A 14,802-nucleotide genomic window follows, 5' to 3' on the forward strand; every position below is an offset into this window, starting at 1 on the left:
ATAATTCAATAATATATATTAAAAATATAATAATGTATACAGTTATTAACTTTTTATTAGTGCTAATAAGTTTTGTGATATTTTGTCGAATAGTTAGTTGTAAACCAATCACAATTTATTATATAAACAAATATAATAAATACGATTACAAATATTTAAATTTAAAATTTATTATTAATTAAAAAAAAATGATATCAATGTTAATAGTGACCCTAGCTTTGTATTTGAGTTCTACAAATCATTGCATGTAACTTGCGTATCGAAATTTAAGTGAAATGTGATAACATCAACAAAACAGTGTTATGTATATTTGTTAATTCATGTCATCAATTAATTAATTAATTTTTACTTGTATCTGTCACAATTTTGATATTATTTCATATTTTTGTGTCCTTTTCCATTGAAAGCGTAGTGTTCATTGTTTGTTGTCGGTTTTTCTCCCCGTGAAATTATGAATAAAGATTGATTTATTTAAAGAATGTATTATGTTCATTTCAAATCGAATTCAGTATATTTAAAATAAAGTTAGTTAGTGATAGTTTTGGTTTTTTTATTTTTTTTTATTAAATACATATACATATATAGTTTTTATTGTTCATAATATTGGTTCACCTAAAATATTATTATAATATTCATGAATTATTTCTATTATTTTTTCGTGTTATTGCATAACTTGTATTTGAGCTATTTTGTATTATGTAGTTAAATTAACTTAGACTGTATAAAATTGGAAAATCAAGTGACACATAATTTTAATATGAAATTTAAAATTAAAGAAGCGTGTAACATTATACAGTAAAAGCTCTTTATTCGCGGGGTATATGTGCGAATACAGAAACGGTGAACATGGAATGGCAATTTATATAGGATTATAGGGGGTACGTTCCTAGGTGACAAAATAAAGAACAAATGTATAAAAAAAACAATTTAATTGAGATTTATAACCATACTGATGAATTATTATCTTCAGGCTTAGGCAATGGCTTAAAGAATTGAAATTTATTCTTGCTTGGCTGTTTTTAGAAGCTCTTTTAATTCAGACTGATATTCAGCAGAAACATTAGCAATGTGCCTGTTAAAAATAAGACAATTTTTATTTCATTTTTTGGTTGCGGTCTTCGATCCATTTTTTCTATTCCTGGATTACGAACAATTTTAGCTGAGAGTGTTGAAGCCACAGACGACCTTATTTTACCTTCCGATTTTTTAATTGATCAATTACGTGATCACAATTTTTATAACGAATGGAAAGATGAAACTATAAATGCATATGCAATGCGGCTCTTACCAAAGGATGGAACTGCTTGTTTGAATTCTCATAAACAACCGAACGCGGCGAAGTCGGCTTATGTCAAAGGCCGAAAAAATACAGCATCGATATTATTTAAAAACATACTTTTGGTATAGCTGTAATAAGGTCTATTTTACTTTTTGTTAGTCCATTTGACGGCGCGTTTACAAAGGATACGTTACTGATGTTCAGATTTAGATCCGCGAATAAAGAAATCTTTAGTCGCGAATACAGAAATTGGGTCACATTTTTTTAATCCGCGTATAGTGAAGCCGAGAGTGTACGAGGCGCGAATAAAAAGCTTTTACTGTAATATAAAAAGTTTTAAAGTGTACAAAAAAGTTAAACTAAACACGAGTTCACAAATGCACTGAATCCATAAAATTACAAATTTCACAAACAATAATAAAATAACATACCACAGCTAATTAAGCATACGAAAACAGTACGAAACTACATTTTAAGAACGACGTTTACTAGAAAAGAAATCACATTTTCGACCAGAAAAGAATGCAAAACAAAATATAGCCCGTAATGTGCTGACGCCACAAATCGTATAAACATTCAGTTCTAAAACGTTCGTCTGCAATTTTTTTGCATGGAACAGGACCACACTTGACATCTCATACATATAGTGAATTTACTGGTTATAAATAGATTATGAAGTTTATAATAGTGATGAATTCTCAATATATTCTCATTAATTAAAATTATATAAAATTAATATATAATACAATAATATATATTAAAAATATAATGACGTATTAGGGCTAATGAGTATTGTGATATTTTGTCGTATAGTTAGTTGTAAACCAATTACATTTTATTATATAAGCAAATATAATAAATACAGTATACAAATACGGATGCCGATTTAAAAACTAATATTAATTAAAAAAATTGATCTCAAAGTTAATAGCTCTGAATGTGTATTTACTTCATACTCTTACTTTCGCACCCTCAGAGTTATGAGTTATACAAATCAGTGCATGTAACCTGTGTGTAATTTTATGTGTCGAAATTTAAGTGAAATGTGATAACATCAACAAAATAGATGGAATTTTTCTGTTAGGGTAGCATATGTATGTACATATATAGTTTTTTTTTGTTCATATTATTGGTTCACCTAAAATATTAATATTCTTGAATTGTTTCTATTATTTTTTCGAATTGTTACATAACTTGTCTTTGAGCTGTTTTGTATTATGTACTTAAATTAACTTAGAATTTATAAAATTGGAAAATCAAGTGATACACAATTTTAATAAGAGATTTAAAATCAAAGAAGCATGCAACATTATATATTATAGTACATTAAAGTATACAATAATAAAATAAAAGCAATATTAATTTTAGAAAATTCCAAAAACCCGTAGATTTGCTTCTTGGTCTAAGAAAAAAATTAAAAGTTTACATTTACTTGAACTAAGAAACAGGAAACTGAAGAAAATAGGATCGTATATTGTGGATAATCTTTTAGAACGAGATGAGAAGTATAACGAATCTACCCAATGTTCACAATTTAATTTAAATGAGATATTAGATCAATTCAAGATTACTAAAAAAGAACAATTTAAGTAAATGAAAAAGCAATAGCCAATTTAACAACCCAAATTAGTTTTAATAAATGCATCGTCTTACTGCTTCTAATTTTGGAGATGCTAAAATTAAAAGAATCTTGTAACAATATAATTAAAAAATCTAAGAAGAAATAATTTTTCTACAGAAGCTACGAAATATGAAAAAATTAATGAATCGGTAGCAATAAAAAAATTTGAAGAAGAATTCAATAAAATTATAAAGCCTGCTGGTTTATTTGTAGATGTTCTTCATGGATATTTATAAATTATATTGTGTATTTTTATAATTAAATTTTTATATTTTCAGGAATTATTTCTGAAGACGAAATTGTGGAAGTCAAGTGTTCTTATGAGACGATTATAATATAGAACTTATAGAATATTACTTTCAGATACAAGATCAATTAAATATTATTGAAACTAATCTGTGCTATTTTATTGTATATTCAGGTCCAAAAAATTAACTTCACGTTGAAGAAATTGATAAAGACGAAGATTTTTGTATCAACAAAATGCTTCCGAAATTAGATTCTATTTTAATTGTCTAGAACAAAAGATACTATTAAATAGAAGAGGGCGAAATTTAAAATGTTTAGAAGCGCAGGAAAAAATAACAAAAAAATGTCAATTTAATAAAATATCAATTTTTAAAATAATTTGTTTCACTATGTTAAATTCCTATAAATTCCATTCAAATTACAAAGTTTACGCATTAGTTTACTATAATTATACATCAAAAGATATTGTATATAAAAAGTGTTTTGATTTTAATTTATCAGATAAGGAAAATTGTATTGTATTATATTATATAAAACAATAAACTGAATTTTCTGTTTAGATTTCTAGTTTAAAAATTTACTATTTAAATAATTTAATAACTATTTAAATAATGAGATTAAAATATATATTTACATCACATAAATTTGATTAATGAGGAATAATAAATTATCAATATTTTTAAAAAAATATATATATTATTTTTGAATTTCTTCTGTGATACAGACTCACATGTCAATGGCTTTCTTACATGTGGACTATTTGTAATTCTGAAATTAATAGTATTATGGATCAAAGAGTTTCTGAATTTTATTGATATAATAACTAGTATAAAAATGTACAAATTTCCTTGAATATGTCCAGTTAATAATCTATCTATGAATAATGAGTGGAACACATGACATATCCCCCTTCCTATGCCCAATCAGTTATACTTACAGATTTCTGTGATTATTCGGTTTACGTATGAAATTTTATTATTTTGCCAATTTGGAGCAAATCTAAAAAACACAATATTTTTATAGGAAAATTGTTTCTATGCAGTCTGTTAAATAGATATTTAACTTTTATATTTAAGCTTTGACGTAAAATATTCCATTTACCAAAATATGCTTTATATGCTTTGTTGTACAAAAATGGTAGAAAATGACCCAAATTTGGCTATTAATAAATTTGTTATTAAAAAATATTGCGGCCTCAAAACTATGTCATGTCAAAAATCAAACATTTATTAATCCACACCCAAAATTTGAAATAGATTGATTGCGAAGTTTTTGAGATTTGCCACAAGTCATCGGCGGCGTTTGTATGGGGAATTTAACACAGGGCAACGCCGCTCTTAAATTATAAATTAATAATGAACGATTACACTTAGTACTTAGCTTCTGGATTTAAAACAGAATAGGGTACCATGCAGACTTATTAGTATTTGCAAGGTTTCTAGGTTAGGTTATATACCAGGGTTGGCCAACCAGCGGTTCTTTGAAGGATTATTTGTGGCTCTCGATAAATGTACTCGAGTTCCCTTTTCATTCCAGAGTTATCAAGAGAAGTGAAATAAATGTGTTTAATTTTTAATATTTAAATTCAATACACATATTTTGTACTTTTATTTATATGTTTTCAATAAATATAATTTCTGTAAACAAATTTATTTAATACCTTTTAAATACGTATTTAAGAAGAAGTGCACTCTAGCAGAACTCGTGTTGGATTTGACATAGTTAGTTTAAACGGTTAACGGACTTCTTTAGGCAGGAAAAGGTGCAGGTTTTAATAGTAAATAAATATCATTTTTATTTTTATTTATTCAGCATAAATGAAAATTTGCCAAAAAATTCTCCCCAAGTTGGTCTAATTAAATGAGTTTGAATGTTGTGTATTGCCTGTTTTAGAATCTGTAAGATAAATTTCAGTGTTAGTTATTTATGCATAAAGATGTTTCAGGACAAATCAGTTTTAATAATTGACAAGATTGGGAAAATGGTATTGCATAGCAGAAAATTTGAAGAAGCTGTAAGAAAGGCGATTTTAAAAGAAAATATAGTTTGCATCTGTTCCAATCTACACTTAAGTAAACAATTAAAAGGCAATTCAAGAAACCTTTTAATAATGGTACATTGTGCAAAATTACATACTTAAATTTAATGATTAATATTAATTAAAATTTTTAGGTTAATGAAGACAACAGAAATTCTTTGACAAAAGAGATATCTGACCCTATTGTAAAAGAATATAATAAAATAACCACAAAATAAAAAATTAATATAAAAATAATATATTTATTAAAAAAATTATAATTAAATACCACAAATTTTATCAGGGATAACTTTAAATATCGGCACTAACTAACTGATAATTATTATGCCCTTTGTTTAATAACTATCGTTGAATATTTAAGCTTTGTAACATGTAAAAATTTTCTTTTACCAAACCAATTTGTTCACTTATAGTTTGTATTTCTTTTTTGGAAAATATTCACTTCTTTTCCATTTCTGACTTGAGTTGCAATTGTCTCAACAATTTTGAAATCTAAAATATATTTATTTTGTTTACCACAAAAGTAATATAAAAAATAATTATAATATTCCACGTATTAATATCTATAATATAAAATTATATATTAAGTTTTAATTACTTAACTTACCTGATACTTTTGCTCATCCCAGTGCCGCAAACTACTAAACTGTACCGCATTATTTCCACCACTTTAAGTGCATCCTTTTCCGTTACGATTTTCCTAAGTTCAGACTTTGCTCTGGCCTAGAATAAATCATTTAGGATCCCTTTAATAATTAAAAAAAATATATACATACCTGAGAAAGTCTAATTAGTGAATTTAACTGCCGCGTTCTAACGGGAGTACAATCACCTGATTGGAACTGTTTTCTTAATATTAAATAAAACTATTTTATGACTTCTTTATCCTTATCTCTAAATTATGGGTTGAGTATTTTTGTGTGTATGCTATATATTTTCTAAATAATTCATGTGGTAACAAATCTAAGGTTTCTCCAGGTTTGTGTGACTGGTATGTAAGTAAAAATATTACCTTCTGAAGTACTGACGTCAGCATTATAGAAAATCTGCTCTATCTTGATATCTGCATGTAGAGCCAATATATGTTTAGAAAGCAGCAAATCCAATTCCTATAAAGTCCATAATGTTAAATAGACCTAAAATATGTATAAGGTATACTTCATTAGGTTAATTCAGCAATATGAAGATCAGATCGAATCGCGAAAGCATTGGCGAGCTAATTTTCAAGTTCTCTACTATTGTTTTTGATTTGTCAGAGTGCCCACCGGCAGGATTGGCTGCAGCTAGAATAGTAAGTAGTTCTTGTTGGTAACGTGTAAACTATGCGTGCCTTGGCCATACTGATACTCCGTTGTTCCATCGCTTCAAGCAGACACTATTAATTCAGTAACAAGTTTAAGGATCAGTGAATGAAATACAGCTAGATGTAATACATAATTTACAATCAAAGGTCTTTTAAATGAAGTGAATGTTTCAAGATAATTAACGCGTGTTGAGAAGGCATTTTGTCGAATTCGTCGATGCAGCAATAACCCTGAGCGGTCAACATCAAAGCACAAGCTTCTAGAGCATATTCTCCGACTACTTCTCTCGTCATTGTCACCGTCAAACCAGAACTAATAATAATGATCTCTAAATCATATATTTTTTAAAATTCATTTGAAATAAGTAATTATAAACAATTTCTCTTACTTGTATAGCATAATAATCTTTAATGTTGAAAGTAATTTTCTCTGATGCTCCATAACTGCCTTAACTTTGATTTTTGTTATTGACTACAGAAATAGCATGTAGGTACAACTGGAAAAGTAATTGTTGTTTTGATTTTCCATTCTGTTCAGGGTTTTCCACTTTTATTATACCAGTTATAGTTATATCATCTTCTGGTATACATGTTTTGACTAAATCTTCCATTAAAACACAATCCAGTGTTCTTGGTACTCGTCCATTTTCTGCCTTAAGTAAAGTTAATTAAAGTTATTTAAATTATTATTTATTTAGAACAAATAAACTACCTATTCAGTCCCTATCATCCTTATGAAGTGGTAGCTGATTGTTTTTATATGTACTGATGAGTGTTGGGGTATAAAATTTGATTGTGCTCAGCATTTGTTGTTATACATTTGCTGGATAGTGTGTAGTTGCCATCTGTTTGTTGAAGTGTCTGAAGACTAGAACATGTTGAGCATAGAAATCACATGTAACTACAGATTATTTTAATGTTTCCTGATTTTATGACAGTACTACGTACAGACACCAGATTTCCTAAAATAACTTATTTAGTTAATTGATAATTTACGGTTTAAATTAATTCATCATAATAATTCACTCTTAAATCTTTAAACTGCAAACTGGGTTCAAAATTCACAATTCTAGGTCTGATTATAGAATATTCTTTTTCTTTGGGTTGTCTATATTATTAGTAGTGTCCCATTACATTTAAGTAATACTGAGTATTATTTTTTATGTGATTCTTGTAGTCAGTCCACTTTTTTGATAAATCTGCATCATTGATTAAACGTTTATATTAATTATTAATTTTTCAATTTCAGCATCATCTACAAAGTTAGTTATAATTATTTTCAAAATGTACCTTTAATTTACCATCTGCAAAATCCATGAAAACCATATAAAAATGTTGTTCCTATCTCAGAAGGAGCCTTCTTAATGTATTTGCTGTCAGTATAATTTCTAAATTTATAGTTGATATTTACTGTTCATGTTTATTATTAGACGGCAATATTAAGTTAGGTTATATTGTGACAGAAGGTTATGTACTGTATTTGTTTGTTTTGATCTGAAGTGTAGTGTTAGTTCATAAGGTGTATCTACTTGTATTAACAGATTAAATATATACTTTTATATAACTTATTGGCACTAACGCAGAGGAAAATCTTTCGTGTCTACCAGTATTTACCATTGATCAACATTTGCCTATGTGGTTGTGAATATAACTTATTTTTATGTATTTAATAAATATATAAAAAAGATTAATACTATAAGATTACCTATTTACTTAAAATTCTCCCAATATATATTATATAAGGTGTGTCTAAAATAAGTTAAAGAAAAAAATTTAAATATTTTTTTTTCTCCTCGAGAGATACTGTTCCTCAAATTTAAATTTTAAAAATGATTTTTTTCACAACTGAATATTTTTTAAAACTATTATTTTTATTTATTATTTGCAGGATTTAGAAAGATTATTTTTAGTTATCACCGCTATTTTTGAGATACTTATTTCAGTTTTCAATATAATATAATATTTGAAGAAAGTTAAAGTGACTGTACAATACAAAATTGTCGTGTTGATGACAAATTTGGAGGCATTGAAAAAATTGCAATATGAAAAATTTTGGGCTTGTCGATAATTACGTAAATATCTTGTAGTATATTTTTCTACTTATCATACTATATTACTTTAACTTTCTTCAAACATTAAAACTGAAACATCTCAAAAGTAGCTGTGATAATAAAAATTAGTCATGAGTTATTAATAAACCATTATTTATTGAGAAATTGATTATTCGTCGTTGATTATTGATAAACTATTATTTATTGTAAAATTGATTATTTGTTGTTGATTATATGCCGCCATTTCTCGACAAACGGACTCTGCACTGAATAACAAATCTGTAGGCTTAGCGAATTTTGCGCAGTGTGCTAAGAAATGTCACAGTGAGTGAGTAGTTAGTGCCGGTAATTTTTCTGATTTACTATGGAATTTCAGACTATAATTAAAATCGAATAAATCGCTGAGAACTGATATTATATAAAATATTTATAGAGAACAACAATTCAATTGAAGAGGTCGTGAGATAAAGCTAAATGAGAAAGAAAGTACAAATTGGCAGAGAAGAAGAGAAATGATGGCTGAAGGCGGTCTCCACCGCACCATTACCTCCGCAACATCAACCAGAAACTGATAATCTCCTGCATCACATTATGAATTATGACATTTCCAATCCACATGATTCCGACGGCATAATTTTAAGTCAAATTACGAATGGTGCGACTGAGTTCTGAAACAACAAATGGTATTGTATCATCCGATAGGAAACATGCATCTAATTTATTAATAAATTCATTGTTTTAAGTATGTTTTTAATAAAGTGTTTTTTTCAGTGAAACTCTGAAAACCCTTTAAAAAAAAAAAAGAAAAAACTATACAATTTTGACTCAACAACGAATAAGAAGAAAAGGTCTTTCAGAAGATAAATTTGGCTCGATTAAATGAAGCAAAGCTAAAAGTGGAAGACGCCAGGTTCAAAATGGAGGAAACTAAAAATATAAAAATAAATATTGTTGGAGGAGACCAGGGTTAGATTGGAAGTATAAAAGATGTTAGAGGAGGCAAATTTCAGAAAGGAGGAGGTGAGGTTAAAAATGGCGAAAATTACCGAAACCGTCGTTTGCTACAGACATTAACCGTTTTTTTATTTATAAAGTGCGGAGTGAAGCTTTACCATAAAACTACACCCCGCTATGGGTTTCAAGGGCTGGGATTATCGAATAAAAATATTTTTACATGCAGGAATTTCTTGCTCTTCATAGGCTCATAAATGGTCAAAAGAAGGAAAAATGTAGCTCAAAAAATAAAGGATGTTTTTCTTTTAATTGTAAGTTTTCTACGTCCTGGCACTTTTCTCATTGACACTAAAGAAGAGGTTTTACTGAAATTTTGGACTTTTTATAGGCCAATTTCGACCCAAGTTGGCAGTACCAACATTGTTGTCGTTCTCTTAGGCCAAAAAGAATTTCAAAATATTACAGACAAGAGATCATATGCAAAATTCGATAAATCTATAATTCAAAAACATCGGTTATATCACGGTCTAACACGGTCTAACATGGTAAATGCATTTAACAACAAATATTTGTATCGAATATTATATTTCATACGGGTTTCTTTTTATTCGTGCTAGACTAAATTATTCATCATATGCTACGATAAAATGTATCTATATTTATATGTTAATAAAAGTAAGAAACTACAAACTACGTTTGTCTATCAATTCACTATAAATTACTAAAGCATTTCAGGCTCTTGTGAATGTCTTACTAAAATTACTTGCTCTATTCCAAATTTTGAGAAAGAAATTGTGTAGGCGGTTTGCACATTGGAAGTATCACCAATTAAAGGCAAATGTTCAAAACGAAATCCAGAGCGGCAAATATATGGAAAGCGTATGGTCCACTGCATCATCTGTTATCCGTAAAACTGTAGTGAATAGCAAATAGTGTAATGTACTTTGATGGAAAAGTAACGCTGCACATATATAGCGAAACAGTTATTAAACAAATTAAAGTAGAATTCATAAAAATAAATAACTGCTTTGTCGATAATGAAAGTTACCACATCAATCACAATTCAATCCATTACATTGGAGCATATCCATTTCAGTACAGCAACTGCACATTTATTTTAATTATTATAAGAATGAGAATTTGCCGGAAATTATAATTGATGCTTCCGAACAAATATGAAAAAAAGTTCGATTTGCTGATGGTTCTAAGTGAATGAATTGCGCTGTTAGAATATAATAAAATAGAATGCTGTTATAAATGAGAATCGAATGTAGATATAAAATGCAAGGGTCTCCTATATATAAACTAACTTAACAGAGAACTTAAGATAAAATATAATTCTACAAACTAAGCTATAAAATCTGAAGCATGACATCATTATTAAAATTGCAACTACGGGGGAATATAATTTTATGATAGATAATATAATTAAAAAGGAAGTACAATATAAGATTATATTCTAATACTACAGTGTAGTTCTGTTTCTTGTTTGGTGCGGTGCTGTTTGGACGCATTTTTATCATTTGAAACATTTGTTGATATTATTGTAAATATATATTTACATAATACTATAACGATTAATACAATGACAAATATTGTAGGTATATGTATTTATTTATACAAGGTGTCTGTATTAATTAATAATTAAAAATCTTTAGGAAATCTAAATATTATTTATGTTGTTGTTCTATGATGAAAGTTAGAACAAAAATAAAAAGACACGTAATTTATTTTTATGTTTTAGTAAAGATTTATTATATATTAAATATAATATTTATGATTTATATTCTTATTTTACATGTTATTTTTGTGGAAGGATTGCGTTTAGGCATTTTTCTCCAAAAAGATATTTTCTGACCCCGTTGGATTTTGGTGCCCAAATAGAATAGTTCCTTAAGAGCGGCGTTTACTAGACAAGGAATCACACTTTCGGCCAGAAAAGGATGCAAAACAAAACATAGCCCGTAATGTGGTGCCGCCACGAAATCAAACAAACATTCGGTTCGAAAATGTTCGTCTGCAATTTTTTTTGCATGAAACAGGACCGCACTTGAGATCTCATACATATAGTGAATTTACTGGTTGTAAATAGATTATAAAATTTATAATAGTAATGAATTCTTAATATATTTTTATTAATAAAAATTATATAAAATTAATATATAATACAATAATATACATTAAAAATACATATACAGTTATTAACTTTTTTTAGTGCTAATAAGTTTTGTGATATTTTGTCGAATAGTTAGTTGTAAACCAATCACATTTTTTCATATAATCAAATATAATAAATACGTTATACAAATACGGAAGCCAATTTAAAATCTAATATTAATAAAAAAAAAATGACATACCCCCCTTCCTCCACCGCAATCACTTATACTTACAGATTTCTTTGATTATTCGGTTTACGTATGAAATTTTATTATTTTGCTAATTTGGAGCAAATCCAAAAAACGCAATATTTTTCTAGGAAAATTGTCACTGTACAGTCTTGTTAAATATCCAAGCTTTGACATGACATATTTCATTTACCAAAATATTCTTTATTTTATAAGTTATTTGCTGTCGTAATAAAATTACGACTTTAAAACTATGTCATGTCAAAGATCAAACATTTGTTAATCCACACCCAAAATTTGAAATAGATTGATTGCGTAGTTTTAGAGATTTGCTCCAAGTCGTCGGCGGCGTTTGTATAGGGAATTTAACACAGGGAGACGCCGCTCTTAAATCAGATTTGAAATAAATCAAGTAGAAGACCGCTAGTAATTATCGATTTAAATTCACAGAGATGATGAAAGAAGATAAAATAAAAAGTTTTCTACTGAAAAATAAAATAGCAAAAATAATTTTTTAATAGAAAATACTATAGTTATGGCGACCACTGTAAGTAAATAAAATAAATATGGAATTACGTAATTACGTATAAAAAATATTAGTTTTATAAAATTATCAATTTATTTCATTAATTTTTATTAATAGGTGTCTAGTTTTATTAATTTTTGAATTCAATTTTATTTGTAAACAAATGAATATGGAACGCCGAGAACTAGAAATTTAACTTGTGACGAGTGTGCGCAATATGCTTTTGTTGGTGGAAGAGTTATAGCAGGATGGCCTAAAGGTTTAGTGTGTCTCATTCCATATCAATTTTATGCACTTTACAAATGCACTTGGAGACTTGTGGTGACACCAGAAGACCAAGATACGGCAAACAGTTCTTGTCCAATATCTTCGACCTTAAAACAGCGGTTTGTAACCAACCATAGAAATGTTACAGTCGAAGTTAGAGGACGTAGGAAGTCTTCGAATAATTATTGATCATTCCAGAAGATCTTAGGGAAGATAATTTACAACCCTGTTACTTACAAAATATCAACTTATTTGGCGAAGACGCAGTTCCTTAACAGCACGCACTAATTAATAATGTTAAATAAAGACAATCCCAATGGTGCGCGTCAAGCTGGACCACACAATGCTTATATGGTCAAAAATTATCTTGATTCTGTTGGAATTTGTTGAGAATAATATAATACGCTAGAAAATAAGTATATAAAAAAATTCATTAATCAAGATTAAGATATGTTTACTATCTATAGATTATCTATAGATTATAATCTCAAAAGAGAAAAGCAAGCTACTCAGAAAAAAAATTTAAAAATAATTGTAGTTGCTGTGGTAAGAAATCCTTAAGTACATTCATCAATACCCAGAATAACTAATGAAACAATTAAAAATTATGGTTAATGCACTTTTATTTATAAGTTTGTTATGATTTAAATGAATTTAATTTTCTATTTAACTATATTTTAAACTAACTTAAGTTAATTTATTAATTTTAATGTATTGAATTGGAAGCAATGTGTGTGCTATAAATTAGGTATATATTTTATACTAATTTTAATGTTCCTTTGAAATTATTGTCTTATCCTTAAATTTATTTTTCTCAACCTTAAAGTTAGGAGTGACACAAAATAAATATACATATATCAATAATCTGATCACTGGTCAAGCATTGACAAAGCTGCATTTCAGTCATTGCCACCTAAAAAATATTATAAAATATTAAAAAATTATATACAAAAAGCCAAAAACGTCAAGAGAAATTACTGTTTCCACTTACTTACATAATACTTGATTTGACTAAATACACTAATGAAAATTAAATAAATATTATCTAATAGTCATTAATTTTGTCGTTATATAAATCAATAAAATGAATGTATATGTGTTGTCATAAGACTGTGTTAAAAGTATTTGAATGTTCTCTAATTTATATTTCACAAATTTTAAGCAATGAAATTTTCTGTTTAATTAATAAAACTATACTTAAGAATTGGAAATAATATTAAACATTAATACTAAACTTGTTTATATATAGGAATTAAATTATACAATTTTTTACATCTTTTTTTTAATTCATATAAGGTAAAAGCAATTTGATTCAGTCCAGAACTGTTCAATCTGTACAAACCTTAATTTTATTATCATGTAAATCTATATTTTATATATAGATAATAACATAGCATGTGTAGATTAATATTTATTTTAGTTTTGTTAAATGATGTATTTTTAAATACAATTAATATCCTAAAAGTATTTAAAATTTTAATACAAACTAACAAGTTTTTAAAAATGGGAAACATCACTGGACAATAAACTGATTTGTACTGTTTAAATTATTCAATAGATATCAGCTTTACAGTTTTCTGTATTTAACATTTGACAAAAATGGCGGAAATAATTAAAAACCCAAATTAATTTGTATATAATTAAATTAATTTTCTGTCTTCTGACTTTCCCCAATCGATAAAAAATATATTTTAAATTATTTATTGTACATTAGTGAATTATTACGAGGAAACCGAAATAGTACCAAATACAGAAACACTCGAAAACTACACTAAAGTTTTAGGCTGTCTTAACCTTATAGACTCAGAACTAAAAGAAGTTTAATAATTTGTAAAACAAATTACTGGAAATATGAATGCAGAAGATAACCGAAAAATAACAAATATTCTTGATCACATAAAATAAAATCAAGAAAATGTGTTACATCAAATTAATAACCAATAATCAATTAAGAAAATCATTCAACAGGATTGTTGAAGATATTCAAATCATTCAACAGGCCTGTTGAAGATATTCAACATAATGGAAAATCTATTGCCAAAACATATATTTATTACAAACATTATTAAATGGTTTCCAAGAACAAATAGATGTTTAACATTGTTTTGAATATATTTCATTCTTTATATTTTTATAATGCTATTCAACCGAGTATAATTTCCGTTAAAG

At 27.2% G+C, this 14,802-nt stretch overlaps 1 protein-coding gene and 1 pseudogene across 1 annotated transcript in view; one reads left to right on the plus strand and one right to left on the minus strand.

Moving 5' to 3' along the window:
* Positions 1 to 14,802, plus strand: part of LOC126265928 (uncharacterized) — a 198,452-nt gene that overhangs the window by 166,393 nt on the left and 17,257 nt on the right. The window lies entirely within an intron of this gene.
* On the minus strand, positions 5,422 to 6,608 carry LOC126266026 (DNA helicase MCM8-like; annotated as a pseudogene).

This window comes from Aethina tumida, chromosome 6, assembly GCF_024364675.1.
Source record: "Aethina tumida isolate Nest 87 chromosome 6, icAetTumi1.1, whole genome shotgun sequence".
Classification (NCBI taxonomy): Eukaryota; Metazoa; Arthropoda; class Insecta; order Coleoptera; family Nitidulidae; genus Aethina; species Aethina tumida.